The following is a 27,329-nucleotide window of genomic DNA, read 5'->3' on the forward strand; positions in this document are numbered from 1 at the left end:
CATTTTAGTAGTTACAAATCTATCTTTAACATGTATTAGGAGGAAACGTAACTGGCACCTCCAATTTGGATTTTCACAGGTATTAATTCAGTAGAAACAGCACAGCAGAAAATGAAAACAGCAGCAGAACGTGAATCTGGTATTAAAGACGCACACACGCTCTTAGGAAGAATGACGTTTCCGTATTTTTAGCACAGCAGTAAACCAAGCACAGCCTTTACAGAACCTGGGAAGGGAAGATATGCACTCTCGAGCACATGACTCTGTTACATTTTGTTACAGAGACATGTGCGGAAGGACTGCCTACCGTGGCAACCGAAGGCAGGAAAAATTGCCAAATCCTGCAGAATAGTTGAAAGAAATTTCTTTTTAAAAATTTTTTTATCTTTATTTTTTAAAGATTTTACTTATTTATTTGATAGAGAGAGAGAGACAGCGAGAAAGGGAACACACGCAGGGAGAATGGGAGAGGGAGAAGCAGGCTCCCCGCTGAGCAGGGAGCTCCATGCAGGGCTCGATCCTGGGACCCTGGGAACCAAGCCGAAGGCAGACGCTTAACACCTGAGCCACCCAGGCACGCCTGAAAGAAATTTCAAAGTGGCAAGTGATCAAAGCTGTTGCGAGTGATCCGTAATGGCACAGCACTGCGAGCGCCACAGGGCTTACCTTCTTCCTGAGCCATAAAGGAACGGTGAACCTCACAGTCATGATGTCTTAGATTTGATCAAATTCCCTCCGGATTCCAAACGCCACAGTCACGTCTGGCTGTGCCGCGGAGCTGACAGTGCCGAGCAGGATGGGCGGAAATGATGCCACCTCTTCTTTCCTGGGTACAGAAAGGCCAGGCCTCAGGCAGCTGACCCTGGGTGACAGCAGCCAGGGACCTTGGAACTGCTTTATGACCAATGTGAAGGAAACCTCTAAGCATAAGAGTAGTCAGAGGGCAGTCCGTTAAGTGTCTCAGTCCGTTACGTGTCTGCCTTGGGCTCAGGTCATGATCCCGGGGTCCTGGGATCGAGCCCCTCATCGGGCTCCTTGCTCAGCAGGGAGCCTACTTCTCCCTCTCCCTCTGCCTGCTGCTTAGCTGCTTCCCCTGCTTGTGCTCTCTCTCTCTGTGTCAAATCTTTAAAAAAAAAAAAAAAAGAAAAAAGAAAAAGAAAAAGAAAGTGGTTAGAGATGGAATAGAGCAAAGAAAGCTGTGAATTAGAGAGCTAGCAGCCGGGCCTCTGCCCTGTTCTCGCTAGGTGCTTCTCCTCAGGGATGATGTGCAGAGAGTTAATAATCCCCAACACTGCCCGAAAAGAAAGCCCTGGAAGGGCTCCTGAGGGGCCCTGCTAGACCAGGTGTGGCCCCTCTCGTCGCTAAATGTGGGGCCCCGAGGTCACGGCAGCCACATTGGCGTTTACCAATCGAATAGACCCCTGCTGCTACGCTTTCACCCGCCTCCCTCCTTCCCTCTACAACGTGGAGAGACTCCATACAACGTGGGAAGTAAGAGCCAGGCTGTGGACTCTGCGGTGGGGCCCCGAACCCTGCTGGGTGACCTGAAGCGAGTCCTTAACGTCTCAGGGTCTCAACCATCGCATTTACATAATGGAGAAAGCACTCTAATCTGTAGGTTTCTTAGAACTAAAGGAGATAAGGTGGTTATAATGCTTAAGCCTGGTGCCCAGCACACCGTAAATTCTCCCCAAACTGAAGCTGCTGGCATAGCTGTCCGTTTCTCACGCTCAGGGGAACCAGGTACCTTGCTCGGGCGTCCGTGGGTCACTCGCATTAGCTGGGCCACGTTGAAGATGTGGGTTTGGGGGTTTGACTGTTGATAGCCATTAAACACAATCACGAGAACATCTGGTTTCAACTGAAATTCTAGTCCCCGTGTTCTGTGAATCAGTTTAGGGTTTCTTCCCCCTCCCCCCAAAAAAACAATTGAAAGCTTTGTACTAAATTTGCCATTTCTAAGTGAGTTCAACTATGTTCTTTATTTAAAAACAAATGGGCCCCAGGACATGGGAGAGGGCTATCTGTTTTTGGCAAGTTGCCTTTCCGTTAAGTGCATATTACACAGTCAGCTCACCGTGGGACAGCAGGTGAGGCATTTCTCACTGACCTTTCTGGTCCCAATTATCTAGTGCTCAGCCCAGCTTTTATGGGAAATATCGTCACAGTTTATAGCTAATGCGTGAGCTGGGCACTGTCTGTGTCTTTAAAATATGCCTCTTCATCCCAAATTAATACTCACCTAGTACTATGTTTTACTATTACACCTACTATTACAGTGAACGGGCTTGGAGTTTTGTCTTTATGCCTTTGCCTAATTATTTCCTTAGAACGTCTTAGAAATAGGCTGCCTACCATAAACGGTATACAGATTTTTGTAATTGAGTATATCTTGCCTTCCATAAAATTTTTACCAATCTACACTTTAAGCAATAGTATATGAGAGTATCTTTTGTTATGCTTTCTTCAATATTTAAATCTTTACCAAACTGGTAGGTGAAAATATCATCTTATGGTTTCAATTTGCATTTTTTCAGTGACTCATTAGTTAAGCATCTTGATGCTTGCTTATTAACCACATGGATTACTTACTCTGAGTCCTTTGCTTATTTTCCTAAAGACACTGGCCTGTTTATTGTTATAAACATTTAAAAATATAGATAATATAGATAAATATTATTTATGTAGATATAAATATAAATGAAGAATTCATAATTATAAAGAGGGTATTTTAAGTTTTCAGCTATTATAATCTTGTCTGGTAGAAATGAGAGTCATTTTTACATTTTAGGTTCAAATATATTGTTTATAGTAAAATATATAGAGAGAAAAAGAGATAGGTGTATATATATATTTATATATGTAAATAAATATATATATATAATTATAGTAATTTATATCATTTAAACCTTGAGATAATTTTGTACTAGTCAACAAGACCTGGCCACAATATATTAATACTTTAGGAATCAGGACAAGCCAACGAGCTATTAGTAGTTAATCTTTGTACCTCTGAGCTGGTCGAGGAGTAACTAAGGGTCTGTCTTTGCTGCAACAACCTCGGGGAAGGGAGAAGGGAACAGACCTGCAAAGAACAGACCTTGCTGGTATTTCTCTGCTCTAACTGATGAGAACATGAAATTAGTGGCTCTCATTTCCTTGCATGACGTCCTTCAGTACTTGTTACTGGGGGAATGTGGAAGCATTCATCCACCGCCCGGTTTTATCTGGAGGGAGAAGGGGCAGGTAAGGCTGGAAGAGAGGATAGTTAGGATCCTCTCTGGGGAGATAAGCGCTTGAGAGCAGGAACAGCAATGACCGGAAGAGATAAAGGTGAGAATCCTACACAACCGGCCAGCTTCCTCCAGCTGTGTGGTAGGAGGCAATGCGCCTGTGAGATGGCCATCTCCTCCGGAACCTCAAAGCTCTGGGAGGTCTGGTGGGGACTTCGTGGTAGTGGTAGAAAATCTGTCTCATTCTCCACGGATTAAGTCACCTCAGGAGTCCATCTGTATATGTGCCAAGGTCATAGGTCCTTCTCTGGTCTTGCTTCTGTGCAGTGATGAAATTACACTTTTGGGTTCGTTTTTATTGCTCACCATTTTATTCATTGGTTTAGATGTGAATCTCCATTCCTTTCCAAGCTGAATTATAAACTCCCTCAGGGTGGAATTTTTAAGAATGTTTAATACTTAGCAAAGTTTTAAGTATACAACACATACTCAAATATTTGTGATTTACATATCATACAGCCCAATATAAAAGAATTCTTTGAAGATTAAATAATACAATGTAAATTAAATATTTACTACTGAACTATCATTTACTTATCAGGTCTGTAAAATGGAGAGAAAGAAGAGGGACCACATGGGAAGCCAAATGGAAAACAAGGTATTCTTTCTAGGTCACAGAATTTTATGATTAGAAAGAGTTGTAAAAACTAATAAAAGGTGGGGCACCCGGCTGGTTCAGTCAGTTGAGCCCACGACTCTTGATTTCAGGGTTGTTTGAGCCCCACATTGTGGGTAGAGACTACTTAAAATTAAAAAAATAAAATTACTAAAAGGAAACCTCATTTAGAATGGAATCAGGAGGCTGGGAGGGGGCGCTCTCACGCCCCGCCGTTCATCAGTGGCAAATCCAGCAGAAAGAGAAGGTCTTCACAGGGATACTGCTTGGCTACCCCAGGCTTTCCTCTTCCCCCAGCAACAGCCCAGCCAATGAGAGACTCTCACAACTCAACCAATGAGAAGCCACCATACTCCCAACTCCCAGTTTACGCCAGTGGATTTTTGTTTATAAGGGTCAACCCAGCGACCCCTTTCCTCCAGAAAAGGGTTTTCTCTTTGTTCTGCGGCCCTGCCTGTGGTGTTGTTGCCAGTTGCTTGCTCTAGATTACAGTTCTCTGATATTCTGAATAAACCATCTTCTTCTGGTAAAATAGATGGCAGGTTTTTTATTTTTTTTTTAAGATTTATTTATTTCAGAGTAAGAGAGAGAGAAAGTGAGTGGGGGGAGGGACAGAGAGAGAGAAAGGATCCTGAAGCAGACTTCCCGCTGAGAAGGGAGCCCAAGGAGGGGGCAGGGAGGGCGCTCCATCCCAGGAGCGCCTTTATTTATTCATTTGGAATCTGGTTTTTTGAATCATTGAGTCAACATCAATGATTTTTTGAATCATTGAATTCAATGATTCAATGATTCAAAAAATCATTGAATTTTTTCTGGCAAGTGGTTAAATCAGTGTCAATTCCTCTTGGTCAGGTCAAATTGAAAAGTTTTAGATGTTATTAGGGTTGGATTAGTTTGGCATTTTTGGTCCTGAATCTAGTGTGATGCTTCTTCCAAGGACCTGGCATTCCTGGGGTCTTCACGGAATCCTGAAGGTTTTCGGAGAAGTCGTTCCACTGTGGCTTAGCTGGAGCACAGCATCTCCAAACCCTGCATCTGCCTCTGTCCAGTCAGTTCTTTTTCCACCCTGACCGCCAGCACCCCCCCACACACACCCCTACCCCTCTCTCCACCAGATGCTGTGGAGTCTGAGGAGTCTCGCCTGTGTGTGAACAGCCGGCACCAGCTCAGAGTCCTAGCACAATGCTCCTGCGGACCTCAGGGGCCCCCTCCCGTGTCCAGCTCCCTCTTCTTCAGTTTTCTGCTGTACAATGTCTGCCTCAGCCACTCTGGGTGCTGATCTCGGCCTCCTCGACTCACTAAACCGACCCTCAGTGAGACAACCCTTCTGCTCGGGCTCCAGCTCTGTGCCGCGGTCCAGGACATGGTCTCGGACAGAGAACGGGGTCAATGGGGACTCGTCTTTTGTGTTTCTCCTAAGTACAGTGTCTGAAGGTAATCTAGCAGCTGAAAACAGTTGTTCCACGTATTTTATCCACTTTTATCACTTTTTATGGCCGGGGAGTAAACCCACTATCTAATACTTTAATTTTCCTGGAGAGGAAAATGAATCTCAGAAGAAAGGAATGACTAATCTTTTTCTTTGGTTTGTTTTTCTTTTTTAAAAAATAAGATCATAGGGGTGTCTGGGTGGTGCATTCGCTTAAGCATCTGCCTTCGGCTCAGGTCATGATCTCCAGGTCCTGGGATCGAGCCCCACATTGGGCTCTCTGCTCAGCAGGAAGTCTGCTTCTCTCCCTCTCTTTCTGCCTCTGCCCCTCCCACCGCTCATTCTCTCGCTCGCTCTCTCTCTGAAATAAATCTTTTTAAAAAAATAAATTTTAATAAAAATTTTAAAAAATAAAAAATAAGATCATAGATATTGTTTTCTAGTACCCTTTCTCCCCTCCGCCCGCCCCTGACTTACATAACCTGAGCTATTCCCCGTGTCATCCTATATTCTTCCATGGCATCATTTTTAATAACTGTGGTATTTTAGTGTGGGAATATGCCACAATTTATTTAACCAATCCTGGCAAAGCATCTTTTTTTTTTTTTTTTTTAAAGATTTTATTTTATTTATTTGACAGATAGAGATCACAAGTAGGCAGAGAGGCAGCCAGAGAGAGAGAGAGGAGGAAGCAGGCTCCCCGCTGAGCAGAGAGCCCGATGCGGGACTCGATCCCAGGACCCTGAGATCATGACCTGAGCCCAAGGCAGCGGCTTAACCCACTGAGCCACCCAGGCGCCCCTGGCAAAGCATCTTTAACAAACAATAGAAATATCACCAATTCTTTCTGGCTAATTATACAATCTTCGCTACCTGTATCTAATACAAATAGGTTTAAGTTAAAAAAGTATTTTTAAATTAAAAAAAAGAAATATCACCAATTCTAAGTAATAAGACAACCATAAGTCACAAAAAATTCTTTTCAAGCAAATGAGCATTTTGTCACCTTGATATAAAGGCTTAAACTACATCCACCAGTGTTTTCTAGCAGAGGCCACTGGAATTTTGCTTTGATGATCAGTATGTAGGAGATAATCATCTGTGCATAAAAGAAAACCATGGTTTTCCCTCCAGGATTTTTGCCTTCTCTCAGTCCCTCCGCGATTTCATTCATTCCCGCAGCTTCATTTACCCTTTAAAAATTACCCTCAAGGGCACCTGGGTGGCTCAGTGGGTTAAGCCGCTGCCTTCGGCTCAGGTCATGATCTCAGGGTCCTGGGATCGAGTCCCGCATCAGGCTCTCTGCTTGGCAGGGAGCCTGCTTCCTCCTTTCTCTCTCTCTGCCTGCCTCTCTGCCTACTTGTGATCTCTGTCTGTCAAATAAATACATAAAATCCTTTAAAAAAAAATATTTACAAAGCATTATAGTGTTTCGCACAAGTATTAACCCGCTTAGTTACAAACCATTACTTGACTTTAAAAAAAAAAAAAAAAATTACCCTCAAGAGGGGCACCTCGGTGGCTCAGTTGGTTAAGAGTCCGATTCTTGGTTTCAGCTCAGATCCTGAGCTCTGGGTCATGAGACCCAGCCCCATGTTGGGCTCAGCGCAGAGCCTACTTGAGATTCTCTCTGTCTCCCTCTCCCCCTACCATCCCCTGCCTCCACTCTGACTCTCCCTGAAAGAGGTTTTTTTAAAAAAAAAAAATTTTTTTTTTGTGGGGCGCCTGGGTGGCTCAGTGGGTTAAAGCCTCTGCCTTTGGCTCGGGTCATGATCCCAGGGTCCTGGGATGGAGCCCTGCATTGGGCTCTCTGCTCGGCAGGGAGCCTGCTTCCTCCTTTCTCTCTGCCTACTTGTGATCTCTGTCAAATAAATAAATAAAATCTTAAAAAAAAAAGTAAGCATAAAATTTTTTTTTAAAATTTTATTTAGTTACTTGACAGAGAGAGAGAGAGCACAAGCCGGCAGAGTAGCAGGCAGAGAGAGAGAGAAAACAGGCTCCCTGCTGAATAAGGAGCCCGACATGGGGCTCGATCCAGTCGAAGGCAGAGGCTTAACCAACTGAGCCACCCAGGTGCCCCTTAAAAAAATCTTTTTAAAAATTACCCTAAAAAATAACTGGGAATACCCTCTTGCTACTATTGGTTTTATGTAAGTGCTGGGACCACGCCTGTCCCCTCACTAACCCTCCAGAGTCCTGCACTCCAGCTCCCGTGACCTTTCCAACGCCCTCACCGACTCCCAGGTCGCCCTGTACATGCTGATGCCTTCGCAGGCGCACCGCTCCCCCAAGCCCCACATGCCCGTCGTTCAAAACCCAGGTCACAGATTTCTTGGCCTGAAGGTCGCCCGTGAAATCACGCCATCCCCCACCTGGAACGGAGCCCACCAAACCCAGCCATGTCGCGCAGCCTGTGCTTTCTGTCCATGACTTCTCAGACGAACTACAATGTCTCCTTATCGTTCTGGCCCATTTAGTTGGAATCGTCTGGGTGCTGGGCCTCCGCCTCTCGGGCTGCCTGGTGTGAAGGGAAGCGCTCGGTCAAGTTTAGTGGATGAACAGGAAACTGCTCTTTTAATTTTTCACATCATTTCATTCTTCTGCTCCTTACTGCACTGAGTGCAAATATCCCTGCCTGGTTTTCAGTGTCCCGGCGGGTCCGTCCAACAACCGCTTTCTCCGCCGCCCCCCGCGCGCCCTCGGTCAACTGGACAACGTGCTGGTCCTGCTGGTCCCCGCCCGCCGCACGCCCCCTCTGCTGCTCTCCGGCCGGGTTTGTCCTCCTCATCGCCAACGTGCAAGTGCAACTCAAGGTCTTCCTCTCACTTACGGTTGTCTATGGTGATTCTTTTCAGTTTGTTTAAAGATTATAGGCTTTCTTTTTCTAGTCCAGTCTGGGTTCAAATTCTTGATCAGTAATCTTTGATTTGTGTTCTGATATTTTGTATATAAACCATGCATTCACTGTATTCTTGGTCCCCCTTTTACTGAGCTTTCCTGAAAATTAGCACATTGTTTCCTAATGTCACTCTATTTTGTAAATACACAAGATGCAAATAAACATAATTTCTGGTTCGCTTATTGCCTCATGGGTTTATCAAATTTTCCCGTATAAGCTACTCCTGGGAGAATATATTTTCCTTCTATATTCTTTTCTTCCAATTTATGATTGTGAAATATCTTCTATTTATTTGTGTCTTTTTCAGTTTCTTTTATTAATTTCTTGTAGTTTTCAGTATACAGGTATTTCACTTCCCTGGTTAAATTTATTCCTAGGCTTTTTATTCTTTTTGATGCATCTACATTCTGTTAGCACTCCATAAAACTTCTAGCATAGTGCTATACATAATCAACAATAAATTATCTTATTGTTTTTATGTAGTTAAAACCTAAAATGTTTCTAAAATGTTTTAGAAAACACTATAAATGCTATAAAATTATGTTACGTTACGTTACATTATAAAACATTAAAAAGGAAAAATTCTTCCACCCCACTAACAGGATATTTACATTCATTCTAAATCAGGGAGGCCAAAATAGTGTGGTTATATTTTATTTCACAAAATCAGAGTCTTACAATAGGAAGGGAACTTTCAAACTACTTAATCTAACATACTCACTCAGTAGTTATATCCCCCCTGAACTCCATCATAAAGCTTTGCAGCAAAACATTTAGTGAGAGCGGGAACCCCACTTTCCCAAGGCAGCTTTCTTAGAAAGGCCTTCCTTATGCTGGTACAAAATCTATTTCCCTGCAGCATCCTTTCATTTGTCCTGATACTCGTCTTTGGGGACCAGAAAAGTCTCATTCTTCCACACGGGAGCATTGCTCGGATTTGGAGACGGTTAGGGTGGGCTCTCCCAACTCCCACCCAGCCCCACAAGCCCATCTTCTCTAGATGAAATCTCTGAACTCATCATACGGTGTTGTTTCTCTTCTTTTGTCATCTGTGTTCTTTTTCTTGAATATGAGCCAGTTTGTCCGCATTCCTCAAAGGGTGGGCCCATCATACTCTTGAGCAGGGATTGCAAATTCAGACACTTGAGAAGCCAGATCCCAACTACAGGAAACGCGTGGCTAGGGTGCCATGTTAGGACAGGAGCAGTGGAAGCTGGACTTAAACCCTGACTCCAGGCTTTTATAGTCAAAACTTTAAACCCACATGCTGGCCAAGAAATCGTGAGGTCTGGGTCCCGCAGTCGCTCTTGGGAGCCAACAGTTATCTAAGATAAAGCCGACTGCCACCTTCCCAAGACTAAAGGGGCAGCTGACACTATACTACACTAGCTGTTAGGTGTGTGTGCATTATATATATATATATATAACATATTTTATTTGTACGAGATATAAAAATTAAAATTTATGGTGCCTGGATGGCTCAGTGCGTTAATCCACTGCCTTTAGCTCGGGTCATGATCTCAGGCTCCTGGGATCGAGTCCTTCATCGGGCTCTCTGCTCAGCGTGAAACCTGCTTCCCTCTCTCTCTCTCTCTCTGTCTGCCTCTCTGCCTACTTGCAATCTCTGTCAAATAAATAAAATCTTTTAAAAAATTAAAATTTAAAAACTATGTATTATGTGATTTATGCATTACATAAATGTTGAATTTTACCTGAGCCCTGTGATCCTGGAAAACAATTAAGGTTAAGAAACCTCCCTCTCTGTGCTCTGGAAAATGGTTTACTACAAAGAACCACCTTTCCCCATATGACTTTGATAAGCCTCATGGATGCTCCTTGTTTACAAGGCCAAACAGACTCTCAAAATTCCCTTTGCCTCATAAATGATTAGCTAAACCACTCTTCCCAACTACGCTTTGGTTGTCTGCTTGCTCCAGGCCCCTGAACTTTGGCCCATCTCTGCCCCAATCGGCGTACAGCCCCTCCGGAGAATGGGCAGGCCTCAGGGCAGAACATTTGCTGCTCCACTACCCCGCATACCACCCTTTAATCCTGCTTCCCCACACCTCGTTCTCTGTTTACCTCTGCGTGAAAGAAAACTCCCCACTGGACTCTGGAGGCGCTTGCAGTTCTTACGAGCAAAACATCCTCGCTGTTGCAGCGAGGGCTTCCCGTCCCCTACCGCTGTCAGCTCTTTCCCCTCCTGGCACTAACCCTTTCCAGTGAAGTGTCCCTTTACTAAGTCTGGATTTGTTTTTTATTTGACCATAGTCATGAAAATATATTAGCTACTAAAAATGTAGTAATACTACTAGATGAGCATTTTTTTTCAATGATTTTATTTATTGGACAGACAGAGATCACAAGTAGGCAGAGAGGCAGGCAGAGAGACAGGAGGAAGCAGGGTCCCCACCGAGCACAGAGCCCAATGCGGGGCTCGATCCCAGGACCCCGGGACCACGACGCAAGCCAAAAGCAGAGGCTTTAACCCACTGAGCCATCCAGGAGCCCCTAGATGAGCATGTCTAAGTGTACTTTCATCTTAGTAATAAAGATGGCATATGATTGAGTCAGAGTGATTGTAAGTCTAGATCTTTCCCAGAATGTTACCAATCAACTTCTGTTTCCTTCTTGGAGCATGTCTTCTTACCAAATATTCTTCTCTTTGGTGAGATATCTCATTAGTACAGACTGGTCAAGACATTATAGGGTCCTCATTTTATAATATCACTGAGTTAAGTGGTTCCCTATCATTTACTAAATTGGTCCAAGAGTTTCCTATAAGTTTCATTCATGTTTCCAATAAAACATGTTCATGAAACAGGGCCAAAAACTGAGTCCTAAGGGATGTTAAGAAACCTTTCTCCTGGTCCCTTTTACTCATAGTTAATGTAGAGTTAACTCTACAGAGAAATAGAGCTAGAACACAGTAAATATGGAAACTCATTGGCAACTTCCTTAAGGCAGAGGCACTTCATAAATATTTGTTAAATATATAGTTTAAGGAAGGACCACATGTCAATGTAACAGTGTTTAATTGAGAATCTTTATTAAGTTTTATTCTTGTAACTTAAATAAAGTACCAGCACACTCATGGGAAAAAATAGATAAAAAACAACTGCCCAACTAGCTCTGATTAGTCTTCTGAATAGAGGATAGCTGAACCAGTTTTCTGAAGCTCTTTTTCATTCATCCAACAAATACGTATTAATATTGCTTGTGTCGCTACTGATACGAGACCCCATTCTAGCACTAAGGATGACGTGAATGGAACCATGTTCCTGTCCTTGCTGAATTCATATTCCAAGAGGGAACACATGATAAACAAGTCAACCAATAAATACATGACACAATGTCAGCTTAAAATAAGGGCCTGGTAGGGGCGCCTGGGTGGCTCAGTGGGTTAAAGTCTCTGCCTTTGGCTCAGGTCATGATCCCAGGGTCCTGGGATCGAGCCCCACATAGGGCTCTCTGCTCAGCAGGGAGCCTGCTTCCTCTTCTCTCTCTGCCTGCCTCTCTGCCTACGTGATCTCTGTCTGGCAAATAAATAAATAAATAAATAAATAAAGGAAGTTAGAGGACAGAGAAGGATGGTGTGGGTTAGGGCTGATACTCTCCACAGGGGTGGTCAGGAAAAACTCACTGAGAAAGTGACATGTGAGCAGAGACCTGAATAAAGGTTGGAGCAAGACACATACGGACGTGAGAACAGAGAATCCCAGGCCCAGAGAAAGTCAAGGGCAAAGGTCTGAGATGGAAACATGGTTGGCTGATGGAAGGGGCATAAAAGAAGGCCAGTGTGGCCATAGCAGAGTGAAGATGGGTAGAAAAACGTGAAAGACAGACAGGGTCCAGGTCTCCTAGCGCTCAGAAAGTCATTGTAAGGGGGTGACGAGAGGCCACCAGAGGACTGAGAACAGAAGCATGGCATGGTCTCCTTTTTGTTTTGAAGAATCATGTCAGCTGTTGCATAGAGACTAGACTGAATATACCAAGAGGGACAAGAGAAGACAGGATTTTTTTTTTTAAAGATTTATTTATTTATTTGACAGACAGAGATCACAAGTAGGCAGAGAGGCAGACAGAGAGAGAGGAGGAAGCAGGCTCCCCACTGAGCAGAGAGCCCGATGTGAGGCTCGATCCCAGGACCCTGGGATCATGACCTGAGCTGAAAGCAGAGGCTTTAACCCACTGAGCCACCCAGGCGCCCCCAGGATCTTTTTTCTTTGTGCCTTTCTTGTTTCTCTTTTACAACTCTGGGAAGGACACTTTTGGAGTTTTTAGATATTGAAGCACCAGTAAAATGGATGGGATGAGCCAAGTGTCCAATCAGAGAGGCACGAGCTTTTAAAAATAGTTGCTTCAAAAGTGATTGTAAAGTTCACCCATCCATGAAATGTGAAATGCTTAGACTGAAAATTACTTCCAGCTGCTCACGAAGCTATATGTACCAGGGAACTAACGTAGCTCTGACAAGCACATGTCAGAACCCTGGAGGCAAACAGCTGGGACCAGTCTCAACAATGCCTTCCTTTTGCAAACCTCACCCACTGTGAGGTTTGAACTCACAGAGTCGCATGCTTCACCGACTGGGCCAGCCAGGGCTCCGTCAACAATGCTTCTTTTAAGAAAGCAGGTGTCAGTGCCATTTCAAAGAAAACTGTATGGAAACTAGAAGGCTATCAAGACGAGGGAAAGAAGCAAGGGGAAATAGTGTAAAAATCCCGCATTTTAAATATGCAGCGTTAACAGTAACAGTCACGCTTGTACAAACTTGGAACTGTCGGTTATGTGATACACAGTGCTAGTGATTACTCAAAACCCACTGCTATCCTCCGCCTTCTACCTTGTTGCTGGAACAATGATTTGGTTTAGAGAAGCAATCAGTGTACCCAGTCTCAGGGGGATCAAAACGGTCTAAACTAATCAGGACCATCATTCCTCGCTTTCCCATGTCCTGCGTAAGTGGAGGCGGCCATCCAACCCGCTAACGGCCAAAGCGGCAGAAGCAGAAACCTGCTTCGTAGCATGGTCTGAGAAAGGGTTAGCTTTCCTAAACAAAAGGGTCAATGTCAGCTGGCCTGCTCTGGTTCCCCTGCTTCCTTTCTCTATTTAGGCATGTTGGTCGCTATTTGATGCAGTGCAACTGTAAGGGAGGGGCCAAGACATTTACCAGGACACCGACAACCACTTCTAGCCAGCAAAACACCCATATCGAACTCCTACTTCAGGCTTCTCATTAAGTAAGAAATTGAAACACATGTGTTTAAACTTCTACAAACTAGGTTTTCTGTTACAGGTGGCCAAGCAGATTTTTAATTGAGACACTTAAAATTGCCAGTATTCTAGGGAGATAAATATCCATCATTATTTGTAATCTAAAATGAACAAAATATACCCGTCCATGTTCAGCAATAATTGAAAAATCTTACTCATACTAACTAAGTCTCTTCAGAGTATCAACAAAGAATACCTCTCCTGCTTCCAGGTTTCTCTTAGATTTTTTTAAAATGCCTAATGGGCTTTCTTCTAAAAATAAATCTTAAAAAAAAAGGGGGGGGAGCGGTGGTGCCTGGGTGATTCAGTCAGCTGAGCATCCGACTCTTGGTTTCAGCTCAGGTCATGACCCCAGGGTTGTGAGATGGAGCCCCAGGTTGGGCTCCAGGCTCAGTGTGCTATCGCTTATGACTCCCTCTCCCTCGGCCCTCCCCTGCTCCCCACTCTCATTCTCGCTTTCTCCAAATAAATAAATAAATCTTAAAAAAAAAATGCTTTGTGGCCAAGGTAACTAACTATAGGGGGAGTTTACTGCCAGGCTGAATAGGGAGTGGGCACCTGGTGTGGAGATGGGCAGTCCCAGGAAGAGACTCGCTTCTGCTCTGACTAGCGTGACAAGTTCAAGTCCTAGTCCTTTCACAGAGACTAGTCACACCCCAGCCCTTCACCCTGCTTGGGATTCTGAGTCTGATGTCAGATTTGTGAAGAAAGAACCTGCAGGACAAGAACATCCACTTTGATTAGCTCAGAGCTAGGATGAAAAGTGCAGAAGTCCTCTGAACACAAAGCATATGGCATGTGTACTCTACTGTCACTTGTGCCAAGTGAAGAAAAACTCAAGGATTCCAGTGGACATATTATTTATTAGCATCTGATTTATTTTACCTGGTTGATACGGAAGGTAGAAAGGTGTACCCTGATTCAAGACTGCCTTTCCCTCCGTTTTTTCTTTTTCTCTTTCTTTTTCGTTTTCTTTCTTTCCTCTCTTTCTTTCTTTTTCTTTTTCTTTCTTTCTTTCTCTTTCTCTCTCTCTCTCTTTTTTTTTCTCTCTCTCTCTTTCTTTCTTGTAGCATCTGTAAAGCATTTCACTTTCTAATTGTGGATCACACAGTGTTTTCATGGCTCATGTTACTGTTTTTCAACTTCCAGCCTTTCTTTCCACCCCCACTCTTAAATGAGAAATAAAATGAAAAAGGAGGCCAGTTGGAATTTATTTTCCTCCCTCTGTAACAGATGTTAAATGCAAACTTTTTAAATGAGGGGATATTAAAAGAGCTTCCTTTTTATCCCAGAGCAACAGCCCAGCATCCTAAGTCCCCGGCTCAGGAGGGAACCTCACTGATCTTTTTATGCAGGGCGCAGACAGAGGACAGCAGAGCTCAAAGCTGGCTCTGCCCCCTTCCCATCCAGGGCCTTGGGCAAGACTTTGAATGTCTCTGGGTCTCAGTTTACTCATCTGAGGGGGGTTGGATGAAAGAATCTTTGAAGTTATTCCAGCTCATAAGAGTCAATGAATTGTCTCCAAAATTCAAATGTAAAACTACTGACCATTTTTAGGAGAAAAATCACTTTCCCTTTTTTCCCCCAGTTCCTTTTCTCCATAACCAGGGATCATCTCATTAATTTGGTTTTATGAGGGATTTGTGGCTAATCTCAGTCGCTTAGGGGAAAGCTCTCTGTTAAAGGAGATGTTTGAGAAGCTGCCTCTCCAACTCGGATCCGAGGCTTTGATCTGTGTAGAAAGCTTCACATGACAGATATCAATACATCTCTGCTCTGCTTCAATACTTTTGGTGTGAGAAATGTTTATTGTTCATATTTGACCAAAGCACCTAGGTGTTATTAAATTCCTCCTTACCCCCCACTTCCCATATACACCCATACATTTGTTATGGTACTTCTAGCTAATTCTGTTTTTCGAATAGAGGTCAATAATCTTGTGGTTTCCCTCCTGCCTAGCGGCTCCACCTGATTCACAAGTGTCCATCCTGTTTCTGTCATTCACACTCCCTGATACATGCCGTTACCTTACAATGCTTAAACAGCAAATCCGTATGGATGGAACATTATTTTATTTCTTTTCTTTTCTTTTATTATCATTATCTTTTTAAATTTATTTGTCAGAGAGAGAGAGCACAAGCAGAGGGAGGAGCAGGCAGAAGGAGAAACAGGCTCCCCCCGAGCAAGGAGCTGATTCGGAACTCGATTCCAGGACCCTGGATCATGACCTGAGCCAAAGGCAGACCCTTAACTGAATGAGCCACCCAGGTGTCCCTGGACGGAACTCCTTGAGTGTGCCTTTCTAGACACCTTAGCTAGATCCTTCCTGCAGTGGTGGGTTAACGAGGAAAGGAAAAGTTAAAGAACTTTAAAGATGACACATGTAAGTGTGAGCACTTTCGCATATGGTCGTGGTCAGCACAGTGGAAGACAGGAAGGAAAAACATGATCCTAGTACCTGCGATCCTTCTTCTTTTTTTTTTTAAGAATTTATTTATTTATTTGACAGACAAAGATCATAAGCAGGCAGAGAGGCAGGCAGAGAGAGAGAGAGAAGCAGGCTTCCTGCTGGGCAGAGAGTCCAATGGGGGCTTGATCCCAGGACCCTGAGATCATGACCTGAGCTGAAGATAGAGGCTTAACCCATTGAGCCACCCAGGCACCCCTGCAATCCTTCTTTTCAATCTAGCAAATGCCTGAGACCAATTCACTTAAGACTTATTTAAATTTTATAGCTCATTTTTACTACAGCATCCTGAGCCTCTGATTCTGCCCAACTTTGTCACATTTCAACGAATGAAATGTGATTTTGCTATTAAGTTGCCTGAAGAACAGGAACATTTGCTCAAGAGAAACACAAGAAGAAGTCAAGGAACCGCGGGCTTGGTTCCTATTTCGCATCCTCATCCCCCAAAGACATGCGGCCCATTTCCTCCTTCCGCGTGGGCCAGTGTAACGCTTCACGGCCCAGCTCCGAGCCACATGGTTTCCGTTTCCTGGCCTCCTCCCTCAGCCCCTGCAGCCCCACGGCACACACAAGGGCCTCATCCTCCATGCACAGACCCAAGACATGTCACTGGGACATTTTTCACAGAAGCAATTGAGGCATAAAAAGTCAAGACTCTGCATATGGATCAGCCCAAATAAGAAAGAGCCGCCCGCTGGCGGCCTTTGTTCCCTGGGCTCCTACTACCCTGCACGTTGTTCCGAGCACTTTCCCACTGAGCCGTCTCACAGAGCCCGCCCCCAAGCCTGAGAAGGGACACCCTTCTCCTCACGTCACAGAAGCAAATGGCCCCGTGAAGAGGTGCGATGACGGGCCAAGGTCGCACATGTCAGGGGCAGACCCAGGACTCGAACCTCAGCCCCGGGCTCTGAGTCCCTGCTCAGTTTTCTCCCTGCCACCACACACCGTGCCACAGTCCTTCTTGTTGTACTGAAGACACACACGCACAGGGCCCGACTGGGCAATGTTCCGTTCTAGAAAAGTTGTCTTGGGAAATGCGGTAGGGCAGGGTGCTGAGCACCTGGACTGCGGGCCCAACAGCCCGGGTGTGACTCTGGACTCGGCCTCTTCATAGCCGTGTGACACTGCGTCATCCCAGGGGGCTTCATTCACCCGGGGCTTCACGTGGATGCTGTCCTAAGAGGTCTTCGGTGCAGGTAGTCGGGGAATTACTTGATTGTCCCGTGACCCAGAAGTCCCATCTCAGAAATGGGAGTAGTGATGCCTACTTCCAAGGCTGTGGTGGCAACTGAATAACATAAAGCATATAAATTGGGGTGCCTGGGCGGCTCAGTCCGTTAAGCATCTGCCTTCGGCTCAGGTCACGATCCCGGTCCTGAGATCGAGCCCCGCATCGGGCTTCCTGCTTGGCAGGAAGCCTGCTTCTCCCTCTCCCTCTGCCTGCTGCTCCCCCTGCTTGTGCTCTCTAGCAAATAAATAAGGAGTATCTATTTTTTTTAAAAAATCACATAAATCCTAGCCCAATAAAAGATAACCCCGAACTTCTCTGTGCCTCTGGAAGACTGTTCCCCGATCTCCACCTTCTTGCGTACGTCTCTGCCCGTATCCCTTTCTGTGAACACCCTCCTTGCTCTCTACTCATCCCACAGTCGGGACGCCCCATGGCAGTCTGCCACGTCTCGAAGAAGCACTAAGCCAGGCACCGTGCTAAGCTCAAACACGCACACCTTCCCTCCATCCCCTATTCCGGAATCTCCGCACGCCCCCCCCCCCCGCTGCTGCTAACCCAGGCCCCACTGATGAGGGAGCACCAGGAGCCGCTCCAGAGCAGTCCGGATAAGGGCATCCTCATCCCCGTTCTACCGTTAACGATCTCGGTGACCAACAGGCCCAGAACATCCCCTCTCCGAGTCTCATCTAACTCATCCACTAGGAGAGACTTCTTATACCTGTCCTGTCCCTTAAGAGAATCACTGTCTCTGCAAACAGGATGAATCATATGAAGCTGTTAAACAAATGGGAAAAAAAAAAAAAAAAAAGGTGAAGTCAGTATAAGAGGCCCTGAGTGATTATGAAAAGAAATGGGCAGGCTCTTTAAATTAGCAAGAGCCCAGTTTTGAAATCTGCCTCTGAAAATTCTGGAGAGAACTTAACAGACAGGGACGGAGGACAAAGGTCTAGTCATCGACGTAGTAAGAAGAGGGAAAGCCCCATGGATCGAAGACACTGCAGTACTCTGGAAAGAGGGAGAGTTGAAAATTGGAGCTGATTTCTAGACTAAGGGGGAGGAGGACACCAGGGGACGTCAGGACACCTTGCAATCTTCCTCTGTATTCCTGATTTCAGGGTGACCGTGTGGCTGTGGGACAAGGTTCTGCCAACTAGACCCAACTCACCTGCCTGTCTCTTACCTGCGCAAACCTACCAGACAATCGCATGGAATCGTGCCCATTTTCTATCCCCTGCTCATCTTTGCATCCCTTTAAAGAATGACACATCGGGGCACCCGGCGGGCTCGGTCAGTAGAGTATGTGACTCTTGATCTCAGGGCTGTGAGTTTGAGCCCCATGTTGGGCACAGAGATTACTTGAAATTGATGAAGGATGAAAGGGCGGGAGGCCAACAGACACACTGACAGAGGCCCTAAAGTTAGCCCTGGGAGAGTAAACGCCCACAGTGGTCACGTTTCTGAAAGCAAAGTCCTCACCCGCGTGTATTTATGGGACAACCAGATGTGATACACAACTCAGATAGTCCCCTGGAGAAGTTACAGATGATCAGGCCAGAGTGTCTGTTCAACCACACAAGTTTGCTGAGCACCTCCCTGCCACATGCCAGGCCACACACTGGTCACTGCACAGAAAGTTGCGAGCGGCATGGGACCGACACCAAAGGACTCAGTTCAGAATGGGCAGGGGAGGGACAACTGAGGCGCTGGCTATTGGCTGTAGTTATCGCAATTGCTATCATTATGTTATGTTTTTTCTTATTTATGCTATGTCTTTTTTTTCCCCGAGGAAAAAAGTGAGGAGTGAGAGAGGATTAGCCACAGCCTCTGGTAACAATTTACCAATGTTGACATTCTCCCTAATACCAACTAGAAATATATCATGGCTTAGCATCATTTTATAAGTCCCTGGCAAAAAACAGGCACTGTACTTTCCTAAGACCTTGTAAATATATATATGTATATATTTATTTATTTACATATGTATGAAAATGTAAAATAATTTACATATGTATGTATATATGTATGTAAATATATATATATTGGCCTCTGCCCCTTATTCCTGACACAGAACTCCTAAAACTTAGTAATTTCATAAGTGATAAGAGTACTAGGATCACCTTTTTAAAGAAGATTTTATGTATTTATTTCACAGAGAGAGATCACAACTAGGCAGAGAGAAGGGGGAAGCAGGCTTCCCGCTGAGCAGAAAGCCCAATGCAGGGCTCGATCCCAGGACCCTGAGATCATGACCTGAGCCAAAGGCAGAGGCTTAACCCACTGAGCCACCCAGGAGCCCCAGGGAACACCTTTTGCTATAATATTTGGTCTTTGAGCCCAGTTTCTAACAGAGAGTTCCTATATCCCTTGGCACTTCCTAGGTGATGGGATCCTCTTTTCTTCTAATGAGGCAATGTTTGTTGGGCTCCTAGAGGGGGGCTGGTCATCAGAAAGACCAAGTCATAACTAGATGCTTAGAACTTTCAGCCCCATCCCCTGTCCTCCAGGAAGGGAGGAGGAGCTAGAAATGGAGCTAATGATGGAGCATGACTACAGGATGAAGCCTCCACAAAAGTCCCATACGCACAAGCCTTGGGGAGCTTCCAGGCTGGTGAACCCGTAGAGGTGCCGGAGAGGGTTTTCTGGGAGAGGGTGGAGAAGCTCCGTGCCCCTTCCCACATGCCTTGCCCCACGCATCTCTTCCATCTGGATGTTCATCTGTGTCCTTTATCACATCCTTTTATCACAAACCAATAATGTAAGTAAGGATTTCCCTGAGTTCTTCAAGCCGTTCTAGCAAATTATTGATCTCAAGAAGGGGTTTGTGGGGATGTTGATTTATAGCCAGTAGGTCAGAAATACGGTAACAATCTGGGACTCGAATCTGGCATCTGACGTGTGTGTGGTGGGGGTGGGGGGGTGGGGGGTGTGTTTTGGGGGACTGAATCCTTAACCTATGGGGTCTATGCTAACTCCTGGTAGACACTTTCAGTGAATTATAGGACACAAGCTGGTCTCACAGAGAATTGCTTGGTGGGGGAAAACCCCACACACATGTGGTGATCAGACGTGTCCAGAGTGAAGTGTTGTGTGTGAGTAGTAAAGGAGAAACACAAAGACTGAGTTGTTCCTACCCAGTAAGAAAGTGAGCGAGATGGCTATTTGCATTTAAAAAATGATAAACTGGGGCACCTGGGTGGCTCAGTGGTTTAAGCCTCTGCCTTTGGCTCAGGTCATGATCTCAAGGTCCGAGGATCGAGTCCCGCATCCGGCTCTCTGCTCGGCAGGGAGCCTGCTTCCCTCTCATTCTCTCTGCCTGCCTCTCTGCCTACTTGTGATCTCTGTCTAATAAATAAATAAAATCTTTTTAAAAAAAATTATAAACTGTTTTTCCTTAAAACGAACAAACAGCAAACCGTTTGTAGTGCCTTCGAAGAATATTGCGTTCACAAAAGCTGGTCTCTACCTTCAAGTCCGTACCCCGCACGAGCTTTGTGTGATATCAAGGGCTGGTTTCTGCTGACAATCCGGAACGGTTGGACGCCCCAGTTTCGCAAACCACCCGCTGCGAGCCGCCCACTTTCCTTCTCGCGGACTCTGCTGCCCCCTGTGCGGAGCTCAGAAGGGTGCAGGACACGGAATTTTTTGAACAAAGCTTTTCATAGAACAGCGGTTTGTGTGATTCCCGCAGCCCACGATGACATGGGACATTTTCACATCTCGTCCATTCATACCCAGACGTATTTGCTTAGGCCCGCGCCTGCCCTCGCCCTGCCCCGAGCGCTTACCCGGCGGCGGGCATCCCTGAAGAGGGGCGGTCACCCGCTGAGCCCCCCCACCGGCGCGCCGCGGGGCAGCGGACGGGGCGCCCCGCCCCCACCGTGGGCTCCCGCCCTTCCCCGACCGCGGGCTGAGACGCACGAGCAAACGGGCAGCCTGGGCAGCGGGAGAAGACGGGTGCGGGCCGGGGGCCGGGAGAGCGCGGCCGGGGCAGCTCCCCGACCGGCCGGTCCCGGCGAAGCGAGAAGAGCAGGAGAACCAGGGAAGAGCAGCGGCCGTCGGGGCGGGCCGAGAGGCCCAGAAGCCCGTGGCCAGGCAAACGGGGAGCTGCATCCTGGGGTGAGCTCGCTGCCCCGGCCCGGCGGCCCTCCTGTGCCCGTCCGCGGTGCTGGCCTGCGGGTCGGCTCCTCTCACTGCCCGGGGGCGTCTCCGAGCCCGGGGTCAGGGCCAAGGGGCGCGAGAGGATTCCGGAGGCGGCCCCGGAGCAGCTGCTGGCCGTGGCCGTGCGGTGTGCGAGGTTTGCGTTTCCAGCCCAACAGGAAAACAGTTCGCCAGCTAAGGGAACCGTCAGATCGTCAGCACAGATCTGCCACGACCTGATCGACGGTGCGCAAGACAGAGAAAGACACCAAGAGAGGAGAACCCCAGGGACCACCCGTGGTATCTGACCCTCGGCCTATGAGACATGCTTAAACTGTACTTAGTGCTCCTTCCCCCTGGTTTCCCTCTGCGCTGGGATGTTGCTGCACCTCACGGGAGCCGTTTTGTCTTTGTCAGATTCGCACGCCGGCAGGCATTCATCATTTCTAGGTTTTCATGATTGATCTCATTTCCGTGTGGTGCTTCATCTTTCAGTAAGTCACGTTTTCCCTTCGAAGAGCCTTTCGGCAAAAGTTTTCTATTTTCTTCTTTCCTTTGAGTTCACTCTCAAACATCAAATAAGCATTTATTTCTATGCCCTATAATAAGGTTTTCCCTTCTCCTGGCCTCTTGGTAACTTCTTTGACGTTATCAGTCCCACAGGAGTTTGTAAGAACATAACACCCCTCAAAACAAAACAAAACCAAAAGACAGAGGCGCCTGGGTGGCTCAGTGGGTTAAGCCTCTGCCTTCAGCTCAGGTCCTGGAATCGAGCCCCGCATGGGCTCTCTGCTCAGCAGGGAGCCTGCTTCCCCTCTCTCTCTGCCTGCCTCTCTGCCCACTTGTGATCTCTCTCTCTCCCTCTCTGTCAAATACATAAAAAGACGTATTTCTCATTAGTCCACAACAACAGGATCAAAGCTGATTTTGATAGTTAAAATACTTAAAAATAACACTGAATAGATGCGTCAGTGGAAGGCGCGTCCATTGGCTTGGGGGCACACCAGCCATGGTTCGGATGATGGCACTGCCCCTTAACCTCACGGAGCCTCAATTTTCTCCTGTGTACAATGGGCATAATAAATGTCTACCTCATACATTTGTTTTAAGGAACAAACAAGCAAATAAGTAAGTGTTTTGGAAATTATAAAGCACTAATCAAATGTAAGGCATGCTGTTCAATTGCTCAGTGGAGGGATGTAGATTTCATAATATTTCCTTTTGATTAGAACCATTGTTCTAATCATGACAACATTTTTCTTTGCTCATACCTCACTGTTCTAGGATCTTGTCCAAAAAAAAAGGAGTGATTCTCTTTTCTCTGCTAGGCTCCTGTTAATTAAGTGACTCTTGATAAAACTAGCAAGACAAAAATTTCCGCACACAAGAGAACAGCATTGCATTCAAAGAGGGGTTTTTTTTTTCATCCCCTTTCCTTGTTTACCCAAGATAATGTCATATAATACTCAGCTAGCATCCATCCCTCTTCGGGCCACTTTTTTTTCCCTCTAGAAGCCCAAATCACTTGAAACCTTGAAGGGAGAGATTGACCCCAGGTATGCTATGGTAACCCTCCAGGGACTGAACTCAGGAACTGCATCCAAGCGGCTAGACAACTTGACCCCCTTTAACAGCCTTTCTTGGACAGAGAAGATTGACAACATTAGCATCTAATTACAAACTTCTTTTTCTTATTACAGCAAAAAGAGGATTTCTTTTCCTCTAAGAGAAATACTAAAAGTAGGATCCATATAGAATTTCCAGGGGAAACAGAGAAATGTCATTAAAATTTGCAGAGCATGAACTGCTTCTGTTTCCTTACCTTGTCACAACACGCCCATGTGATCTCTTGGGGGGCCCCGCCAGAGTGCCACGGGGCCGCGCTCCACGAGCCGCACTGACAGCTCATCCATCCCAACTCTTCATCCGGAAAACGTCCAGGGAGCCCCTCAGTCTGCAAGTCAAATTAGCCATGATCTCTGAAAGGTTCATTATTTAAACCATTTCCCCCCTGAAAATGACAGATTATTCCAGATTCCTTTGTGATATTTTAAAAAATCCTTTTTCTAATACCCTCTGGAAACCAACCCCTCACCCAAATATTAGACTTTCAGGGAAAGAAGCAAACAGGCAAGTAATCTGAAGGACACAAAACCGGCTTGTTGCCAGTTCCTTCCACAACTGGCCTTTATCCCACGGTGGCGAGCTCCTGTTGAGGAAAATCCAGCAAAGGGGCCACAGGGTCCCAGTAAAGAGGGGAAAGAAGGGTGTTGGGTGGGCGCCGTGACCGAATCAGTCTGTCTTCGTGGAACTAATTCTGCTCTGAGAATACTTGCTGGATAAACTCTTTATATAATAATCTCTGCTTTGGATCAAGGAAATGAACCGAGGGATACTAATCTCCCTGTAACACGATTCAGTGCATGCCATTTCCCTTTAAAACCTTCAATACGTATCTTTGAATAAATGAGTGGTGAATCGTTAGTGGTTATTCATTGCCTATAAAGTTTTAAAAGTGGCCTTGGAAGATTTCCGTAAACGGAAGCCAATATATATCTCATTCATTCCCTCGTTCAGTGAAGATGTACTGGGTACCTAATAAGGAAGGAACTTTTCTTGGTGGTGGAGATTCAGATGTGAACAGATATACCACATACTTGGACCTAACTTCTTGGGGCTATATCTGATCTTCCACTATTCATTAGCACTAGGGCTGCCCACCTGCCTACACTCTCTTAAACATAATCTAAGCTTCTGCTACTTTGTCAAGGTTCTTTATCCTTCCCTTGCAGCACCTGTGGGCAATTCAAACTTTTCCCTCAAAAATTAAGTTCGAGTGTGCCTTCTGCTGCAAGCTCCCTCCTAACCACACTCTCTCTCCTCCTTCTCTGGTGTGAAGGATGCACTGTCCTCTGAACTCACCGCGAACTCCACCTGCAGCTTTGTTTTCGCATGATCTTCTCTATTACTGTTACTTCAGTCTGGTCTCCTCTGTCTTTCAGGGAAGGACCTTTTCACCTGTATGTACAGCAGCCGGACTAGTGAGAGTCAGCACTTAGTAAATAAATAAATGTCAAATAAACAAATGAACTAATGAAGTCCTTGCGACTTAAGTTGCAGAACTGTTTACACACTTGACAATACATTTCTCAAATCCCCTTAAAGGTATGATTTCATCAACTCAAAAGTCAAATAGGTCATTTGTTCAAGATTACTCAAGGCAATGAAAATGTAAAAATGCCCGTAAGAAAACAAAAATGTGTTGGACTGCATCTCTCATTAAAGTATTTGAAGCAGAATCATGTACTATCTCCAGAGAAATAAAATTGGAAGAGTGTGCTTGGAATCGCTGAGTGACACCAGTTCTTTCTAAAATGAATCCATAGTTTCAAGACTTCAACTGAACTCACGTCAATCCCCTAATCGTCTCACTTCTTCGGTTATACATGCAGATCGATCCAACTGAACACATTCTCCATCTACCTGGGCTGCTGAACAATATGAGAATATCCTGCAATCCTGTGGGACAAAAATATTTTATTTATTTGAGAAAGAGAGAATGAGCTGCGGAGAAGGACAGAGGAAGAGGGAGAAGCAGACTCCCCCCACCCGAGCCGGGAGCCTAACATGGGCCAGTCCCAGGACCCTGGCATCATGACCTGGGCCGCAGACAGATACTTAACCAACGGAGCCACCAAGTTGCCCCTCCCTTGGGACATCTTAAATGTCCCTGATGAGTTCCTTCTCTTATTCCCTCAAGAGTTATTTCCAAACTACTTCTTCTCAAGCTACCTACCAATCTCCATCCCCTCCAATTCCAGCAAGGACAACAGAGCTCTCCTCATGATAATAACAATAATAAAATATATCAACAGCATTTGCCAAGTGCTATGCTTACTTAGGCATTTTACCTCGGGGGCATTATCTCAGTTCATCTTCACAAGGAACACCACTTATTGACGTAGATACTATTATCCCCATTCTACAAATTGGGAAACCGAAGCAGACAGAGGTCAAATAACTTGCCCAAGATCTCACAGTCCGTAAGTATAATATCCGGGTCCTGAATCTAGGACTTGGATTTATAACCGGATATGACAAACTCTAGAGCCAACTGGTACTGGTAAGCCTACACTAGGTTGACTCCCAGTTCTCCTCCTCCCTTGGGACATGGTAAAGGCCGGGAGAGGATTTTTTAATAGCCTGTGTGGCTCTGGCCCCAGGCTAGCTCACGCTGGCCTCTAGAGAACATGCCTGTCTCTGTTCAGTCCAGTTTCCCTGCAGCCAGTGTCAGCTAGTCTGTAGGAGGAGGGGCAGTGGGGATCTACATCTATGAGTTTGATTAACTGCACTGACCTAACCAGCCTCAGCTGAGGTTGTCAGAGCAGAATATAACAGATGCCACAGACTCGGTGACTAAAACGACATTTATTCCTCACAGTTTTGGAGGTTGAGAAGTCCAAGATCAAGGTGCCAGCAAGATCCAATGTCTGGCGAGGGTGGCCCCACTGCTTCCTGGTTTGCAGGTAGCCATCTTCTCCTGGCAAGGCAGAGAATAGAAAGGGTCAGCTCTCATCTCTCTTTTTATAAGGGCACTTACCCCTTTTACAATCCCACTCACAAGGTCTCCATCCTGAGGACCTAATCACTTCCCAAAGACTCCATCTCCTAATACTATCACATTAGGGATTCGTCTCAACACACGAGTTTTGAGGGACACAAGCATTCAGTCCATAGCACAGCCTTACTGGAAAAAGCAATTGATTTTATACAAAAACATGTCTCCTTTCATTCCGTCCCTTTTGATTTTCACGTAGGTTTCAGTAAAGTGCCACCGGGGGCCATTCTGACCACCTCTTGTCGCCATTAGGCCCACTTACGTCCCCAACTCCACAGGCACTTCCATCCCTCCTACTAAGCACAGATGTCACCACACTGCACTGGGAATGGAGTGGTGCTCCATCCGATCACTTCTCAAACTTTAATGCACACATGAATCCCCAGAGGATCTTAATAAAATGCAGATGCTTATGCAGTAGGTCTGGGGTGAATCCTGGGAGTCCGCACTTCTAAAAACTCCCGAGTGACACCCACGCTACTGACCTCCAGCCCCCACTTCTGAGTAGCAAATGCCCTTGATATTTGGCACATGAACTATCGGTTCTTCCTTGGTGATCCTGTGAATGCTAAGTGATTTTCTTCCCAAATCAGTATATTACATTCTGCTCTGGAGATTAAAACCACATGGATATGCAGTTGCCTGTTACCCACTCTACATGCTACACGCTATGGACGCCAGTTATTAAGCTTCCATGTTTTAAACTTTAATTTTTTGCATAAGTTTGATTTTTCTCACTTACATCTACTTGTTTCTGAAATAGCAGTAAAACTGTTTTTCTGTTTTGCTACTCACTGACATACTATGGGCAACTTTTCATGCCTACATCCCACCACACTGGCTTCCTAAGGATTCAGGGAAAGGTTTCTCTTCCTGTCTGAGAAAATCCATCTGTGTCCTGACTCCCACCTCTTCCCACCTCACAAGAAACTCATTCAGGCAGTTAGCTTTTTCTTGCTCATCAGCCTCCTTCTGTTTTATAGTCTCAAATTTCTCTGCAGTAATAATGATAGAAAACTTTCATAAAAATACACCACTTAAGTCCTCACTTCAGCAGCACATATCCTAAAATTGGAACGATACAGAGATTAGCATGGCCCCTGCGCAAGGATGACACACAAATTCGTGAAGTGTTCCATATTTTTGTAAAGTGTCAGGATATAAAATCAATGCGCAGAAATCAGTTGCATTTCTTTACACCAACAACAAGACAGAAGAGAAATTAAGGAGTCAATCCCATTTACAACTGCACCCCAAACCATAAGATACCTAGGAATAAACCTAACCAAAGAGGCAAAGAATCTATACTGAGAAAACTATAAAGTACTCATGAAAGAAATTGAGGAAGACACAAAGAAATGG

At 45.6% G+C, this 27,329-nt stretch overlaps 1 long non-coding RNA gene and 1 other non-coding gene across 3 annotated transcripts; one reads left to right on the forward strand and one right to left on the reverse strand.

The window, feature by feature from the left end:
* Positions 1 to 1,091: 1,091 nt before the first annotated feature.
* On the reverse strand, positions 1,092 to 27,054 carry LOC116597014. 2 transcript variants are annotated; one of them, XR_004288433.1, is made up of 4 exons: positions 24,760 to 27,054; positions 24,272 to 24,367; positions 23,172 to 23,303; positions 1,092 to 1,123 (listed from the first exon to the last, which is right to left on the reverse strand). It is a non-coding gene; the product is annotated as an uncharacterized LOC116597014 (long non-coding RNA). The 2 variants fall into 2 exon arrangements; XR_004288431.1 differs by lacking the exon at positions 1,092 to 1,123 and having other exon boundaries at positions 22,162 to 23,303.
* LOC116597957 lies at positions 27,009 to 27,112 on the forward strand. Its single transcript, XR_004288871.1, has one exon. It is a non-coding gene; the product is annotated as a U6 spliceosomal RNA (small nuclear RNA).
* Positions 27,113 to 27,329: the final 217 nt, after the last annotated feature.

This window comes from Mustela erminea, chromosome 8 (genome assembly GCF_009829155.1).
Source record: "Mustela erminea isolate mMusErm1 chromosome 8, mMusErm1.Pri, whole genome shotgun sequence".
Lineage (NCBI taxonomy): Eukaryota > Metazoa > Chordata > Mammalia > Carnivora > Mustelidae > Mustela > Mustela erminea.